Here is a 7,294-nt window from a genome sequence, read left to right on the forward strand (position 1 = left end):
ATTCCGGGCGAAATAAGCTTTACTGACGTCATAGCTAATTACGTTGCCTCCCACGTTAGCAGCTGTCACAATACATCCCCTTACAAGTTTCAAACGATACCAACTTATAATCACTTCAAGGGGGAATGTGTTGTGACCGCTGTTAACGAGGGGGGCAACATGATTGGTTATGACGTCATGAGGGGGTGGGACTTATTTCGCCTGGAATCTCTGGGGCGACTATGAATATATCTCCAAATTTTTCTCTTCATATCTGTTCCTAACATCTGCATATTTTTCTTTCAGGTTTAGCCAAGTATTAACGCGTGAAAACATCAAAAGGTTTCTCTCAAATGACTGTTATTACAACTTCAGACATTATTACTTCATCTTGAAAGCTGTGATTCCAAGTTAAAACGAGAAGAGGGACTGAAGAACAGAAAAGGAAGATTATCAAACTAAAGTCATGTCTTCCCGTAACTCAAAACTCAATAACGTTAAGAAACTACCTCCTCTTTTGAAAGGTAAGATGGGAGTGACGAGAAAATTTTGAACATATAATTATGGTTACATTAGGCATGTCTGGATTGAGGCTTTCTTCAATGTACAATCTTTCTGCCCGTCTCTGAAATAAAGATTCAGCTCAGATTTGAAAACGCTCTCTCTCTCTCTCTCTCTCTCTCTCTCTCTCTCTCTCTCTCTCTCTCTCTCTCTCTCTCTCTCTCAATGAACTTAAAATGACAAAATGGAGATATTGAGACAGGCTTGTTCAATACTGTATAAACTCATGATTTTACAATAGGGATATAAATTCACCTCTCTCTCTCTCTCTCTCTCTCTCTCTCTCTCTCTCTCTCTCTCTCTCTCTCCTCTCTCTCTCCTCTCTCTCTCTCTCTCTCTCTCTCTCTCGAAATCAACTTAAAATGATAAAATGGAGATATTGAGACAGGCTTGTTCAGTACTGTATAAACTCATAATTTTACTATAGGTATATAACTCTCTCTCTCTCTCTCTCTCTCTCTCTCTCTCTCTCTCTCTCTCTCTCTCTCTCTCCTCTCTCTCTCTCTCTCTCTCTCTCTCTCATATCAAAGGCATATCAGAAATCAATCTAAAATGGTAAATTGGAAATATTGAGACAGGCTTGTTCATTACTATATAAACTCATGATTTTACAATAGGGATATAAATTCACCTCTCTCTCTCTCTCTCTCTCTCTCTCTCTCTCTCTCTCTCTCTCTCTCTCTCTCTCTCCTCTCTCTCTCTCTCTTTCATATTAACTGCATATCACAAATAAATCTAAAATGATAAAATGGAGATATTGACACCTGTTCCATACTGTGTAAACATATACTCTTGCTATAAGAATTAAACTACTCGATATATATATATATATATATATATATATATATATATATATATATATATATATATATATATATATGAAGATTCTCCATATTTTGTCTTATTCAGATCAGGAAATAACAACTAATATCAAGGAAAAGAGGAGTCCCTCTCGTCGTCCAGGTCCACATCACCATAGGTAAATATCTTTATGGACTATGCTTTTGATAAACGATTTGATATCTTCCATATAATTGATTTCAAGCCTTTTAATATTTGATTGGTGTATGTTTTAAATGTAAATACAGTGCTTTTTATGGCATGTAAGACTTACAATGTAATATAAATCTGTGCATATTATGACAATTATTGATAACTATAACTGCTATGATATTGAAGACATGTAACCGAGTTACTTTCATCTGCTTGTAAATATACTTATGACTTTATACATTCTTACATATGCATATACTGTTTATTGTTTTCATAATATAAAGAAATAACTTGAGATATAGCAAAATTATATGCAAAGCTGTAAGGGAAAAGAACTAGAAAACTAACTGATGAAAATGGTCCCTATTAAGAGGCCATCATTTTGTATTCAGCCACATATAATGGGCGTCTTATTTTCTTTATTTCCTACAATCAGGTGTTCCACTCACCTTGGTCCGGATTCTGCGACGATGGACGGATTTGGGACATTGAGGTCTCCTAGACGCCTGAGGAGATACAAAGTTCACGGGGGTAAGTACAGAAGTTCTCATTTTTTAAAAAGTTTTGATCAGGAGCCATACAGTTTTGGAGCCTGCTTTTGAGTGACGTAGTCAGTATGTGTTTTTTTATTTGCTTGATAGTTTTTATCAGGACCCATACAGTTTTGGGGCCTGCTTTTGAGTGACGTAGTCAGTATGTGCTTTTTTATTTGCTTGATAGTTTTTATCAGGACCCATACAGTTTTGGGGCCTGCTTTTGAGTGACGTAGTCAGTATGTGCTTTTTTATTTGCTTGATAGTTTTTATCAGGACCCATACAGTTTTGGGGCCTGCTTTTGAGTGACGTAGTCAGTATGTGTTTTTTTTATTTGCTTGATAGTTTTGATCAGGACCCATACAGTTTTGGAGCCTGCTTTTGAGTGACGTAGTCAGTATGTGCTTTTTTATTTGCTTGATAGTTTTTATCAGGACCCATACAGTTTTGGGGCCTGCTTTTGAGTGACGTAGTCAGTATGTGCTTTTTTATTTGCTTGATAGTTTTTATCAGGACCCATACAGTTTTGGGGCCTGCTTTTGAGTGACGTAGTCAGTATGTGCTTTTTTATTTGCTTGATATTGTACTTGTGAATGGAGCACTTGTCTTGGAGCTCGGACGAAGAGGTCAACTGTTTAGGGTATATTACTAAAGACTCTCCATGGGTCGGACAATCTAATTCGTTATCTGTAAACTATCGTTGTTATGCACTGATAATTTTACGGATACGCGTTGCAGTTGTTTATGTAGCTTCATCATCTGTTCTGCAAACTATATCCCATATATCTATTCTAGGCAGAGAATAGAGATTATATTGGTCGAAATAACAACGTGGTATTCGCCGGATACTTCCATCGAGTGATCTCAATTTTCGACGGATTGATCTCGATTTTTTTCTCCGAGTGATCTCAATTTCAATTCCTGCTTAGGAGTGAGAGAATCCACTGAAGAAGGACCATACTGCCACTGAGAATTTTGTTCAGTACTGGACTTTCGCTCAATGTTCACCCGGATTTATGTGGGTACTATAGTCAATTATCTTTAGACAAGCAGATTTGCACCGACTCGCAGGGGTGTCATTTTAGCTCGGAAACGTTTCCTGATCGCTGATTGGTTGGACAAATTCTAACCAATCAGATAGCAGGAAACTTTTCCAAGCTAAAAGGACACCGCTGCGAGTCAGTGCAAATACGCCTCATTAAAAAAAAATTAGTATAGTGTCTGTTGGGGTCAAGAAAAAGGTCAAATGCCTAGCAGTCTTACGTCTAGAGACTTGCTGGGTATCAGAAAGCTGTACTCTTGTATTGCTGTTATGCAAAGTAAAAGAGCAGTGAAAGTCATTAAGTTATTACAACCGATTTTATGTAATATATATATATATATATATATATATATATATATATATATATATATATATATATATATATATATATATATATATATATATGGGCATATATTATATATATACTGTGTATATATATATATATATATATATATATATATATATATATATATATATATATATACATATACATATACATACATACATACATACATACATATAGTATATATACATACATACATTACATATATAAATATGTATATATATATATATATATATATATATATATATATATATATATATATATATATATATATATTATACTGTATATATATATATATATATATATATATATATATATATATATATATATATATATATATACATAAATATATATATATATATATATATATATATATATATATATATATATATATATATATATATATATATATATATATATATATATATATAACGTGTTTATGTGTAGGTAGGCTAGAAGGACGTCCATGTAACTCTGATTGGTAAGAATTAATTTCGTAATATCACAAAATTGTTGTATTCTTGTAGTATATACGGGCAGAAGTTGGCTTTTTTAAATAAAGAAAACTTGCTTTTTCTTGGTTTTTAATAAGTAGATAAATTTCTATTAGAATTGTGTTTTATGTTTAATATTATTGTTTTACCTTTTTCTGTTTAAAGAAAATGTAAATAATTTAAACATAATAGAAATAGATTTCTGCACTGGAAATGAACTTCAAAATTTGTAATATGCATGAATGGTGATATAATTAATCATGGTATTCATAGTAATACGTTATAATTTTGGAAGCTTAATTCATGATTATTATAGTTACCGTAGAATCATTAACGTTTTCTTTAAAGAACGCCAGTTAAGAGAATGAACAGTTTAGCGGTAACTATTATGATTATTTATTGCGATTACAGTAGATCCCCTATGGCCTATAGCATGCTAATTAATATTGCATAAATACAGTAGCTACTTTGTTGTATTACCATTTTCATCTAATAATCATATTTGATAATTAAATAAGCGCTAATGGCTAGCAGCAATGGATTGGAAAACTGAACAATAAGATATGCTGCTCATTTTCTCTCATCTACTGAAAACGGTAACTTGCCTTATCGTGAGATTGTAGCCTCCTTATGTCTCTCTTCTTGATAATGATTTTACTTCTGAGTTTATGGTATATTTATATCTTATGTTTCGGAACATCTATAACTTTGTTGATTACATCTTTTCTGCGTGTCGTGATCATCATCCTCATCACCATTTCAAATGTTCAGAATGGAGCTAATTTTTCACTTATTCCCAAAAAGCATAGTTTTTTTTTATTAACATATTACGAGTTATACATTTTTTTTTCATTAAACTTATTCAACGAAATGTTGGTCACCAGAGTGCAAAAGCCGTTTTCTGCTTCCGTTTACCAGTATTTTATTTCTCTTCTTGTAATTAGCAGTTTTTCTTATCACAATATCTTGAATGTTGGGAAATACAGTATATAGTCTAAATTAATAGCTATAAAGAGAAAGGAAAATTCTAAGGTAAAAAACGATTTAAGTATATATTACTTCTGTAGACATTAGTTCAACTTTCAGATGTGCTGGATCATTTGCCTAAAATAGATATTTTATATTTCATCAATGATATTCTCTCTCTCTCTCTCTCTCTCTCTCTCTCTCTCTCTCTCTCTCTCTCTCTCTCTCTCTCTCTCTCTCTCTCTCTCATTGATTCCAAGTACACGTAAAAAAAGCTAATTATGACACTTCTTTTTTTGATAAGCAACTGTTTGACGTCATTCGAAAAAAGGTTTTATCTAACCTTGATAGTATAATATTTGCACTCAGTCATTTGCTGTCTAGATAATAATAATAATTTGCGTCATCAGTCATTTGATGTCAAGTTGATCATGATGGTGTTCTTAGAGGTTGAATTTACAACAATTGATAAGGAAGTTTGGAGCGAAAAAGTGTCATCCAGAAATCTCCTTGAGTTGATTAGTTGATTATTATTATTATTATTATTATTATTATTATTATTATTATTATTATTATTATTATTATTATTAATATTATTATTATTATTATTATTACCCAAGCTACTACCCTAGTTGGAAAAGCAGGATGATATAAGCCCAGAGATCCCAACAGGGGAAATAACCCGGTGGGGAAAGGAAATATGGAAAAATAAAATATTTTAAGAAAGGTAACAACGTTAAAATAAATATTTCATATACAAACTATGAAAACTTTAACAAAAACAAGGGGAACAGAAATAAGATGGAATAATTTGCCCAAGTGTACCCTCCAGCAAGAGAACTCTAACCCAAGACAGTGGAAGACCATGGTAGAGAAGCTATGGCACTACTCAAGACTAGAGAACAATGGTTTGATTTTGGAGTGTCCTCCTAGAACTGCTTACCATAGCTAAAGAGTCTCTTATACCTTTACCAAGAGGAAAGTGGCCACTGAACAATTATAGTGCAGTAATAAACCCTTGAGAGAAGATTTGTTTGGTAATCTCAGTGTTTTCAGGTGTATGAGGACAGAGGAGAATATGTAAAGAATAGGCCAGACTATTTGGTGTATGTGTAGGCAAAGGGAGAATGAACCGTAACGAGAGAGAAGGATCCAATGTAGTAATTTCTGGCCAGTCAAAGGACCCCGTAATTTAGCGGTAGTATCTCAATGGGTGACTGGTGCCCTAGCCAACCTACTACTTATAGATGATTACAGAATTTTGGTTTTCACCCCAGTTGCACTTTGGCGGTGAATGTCCTACCAGGACCTAAATTCTTAAATTCTTTCCAAATCCAGTACGGAAGATTTGATCTAACAAAACCTAACCTTTCCCCATTCTATCTTTCTCCTCCTTCTCCTCCTCTTCTACTACTAGTACTACTACTACTACTACTACTACTACTACTACTACTACTACTACTACTACTACTACTACTATAACAATGATCCGAGAGGTAGTCATAAAGTTTATAGGGTGATGTATTTGATATTGGAGATGTATAACAAACCCCATTTCCTAAATGGTTCTACAGTAAATGACGCTTTAGATTAAACATCTTAAATTGATAAGGTTATTTCCTTTGAAAATGATCCATCGCCGATAACACACCACATTGTCCTTGAAGATTAATTGTTATACGACAAATTCTAAGTTTCTCAAGGATTAATGTTGATTATAGCATAATGAAAAGCACTCTTGAGAGTGCAGACATCCGCCACGGGAGCTTATTTCTTGAAACCAGCTTGCCTTTCCCATAATAAAATTAGACCGTAGGCGTATTTGAAGACTGTGTGAAAACCATGTGCGAAGTTGGGGTTAAAGTTAAGAGTTAATTCGATCGACCTTTTGCCCGATTTTGACCTTGAACTTTGACGTAGGACTTTCGAAATTGAATCACTTCGACGTATAAACATAACAATTAATACCTGAGAGTTTCACTACTCTATAAGTAAAATTGTGGCCAAGAAGTTGTTCACAAATAAACAGACAAACAAGGACGAAAGCGTAACTTCCTTCCAACTTCGTTGGCGGAGTTAATAACGATGCTAATAGAGATACTAATAATGATGATAACTAAGTGGACGAATTATAAAAAAAAAAGATAATGTTGATGTAGAAACCGATTGCAATTAAAACAAATTTAACATAAGAAATTCGATACCAATATTACCAAGTGTTTTTCCGATCTTGACTCGGCTGCTGTATTTACGATGTCCAGTTGTTTAAAATGGCAACAGGCTTTCGATTTTATCACCCAGACTTCATAATAACATCCTGCTGATTACTGTATCCGGTCAAATAGTTCATTATTAAAGATGTTTTCATGCAGTCTGTGACGC

The 7,294-nt window shown here is 33.4% G+C and overlaps 1 long non-coding RNA gene across 1 annotated transcript; it reads left to right on the forward strand.

Moving 5' to 3' along the window:
- Positions 1-291: 291 nt before the first annotated feature.
- On the forward strand, positions 292-2,065 carry LOC137614749 (uncharacterized). The gene is made up of 3 exons (XR_011039144.1): positions 292-503; positions 1,450-1,519; positions 1,970-2,065. It is a non-coding gene; the product is annotated as an uncharacterized lncRNA (long non-coding RNA).
- Positions 2,066-7,294: the final 5,229 nt, after the last annotated feature.

This window comes from Palaemon carinicauda, chromosome 21, assembly GCF_036898095.1.
Source record: "Palaemon carinicauda isolate YSFRI2023 chromosome 21, ASM3689809v2, whole genome shotgun sequence".
NCBI classification, from domain to species: domain Eukaryota; kingdom Metazoa; phylum Arthropoda; class Malacostraca; order Decapoda; family Palaemonidae; genus Palaemon; species Palaemon carinicauda.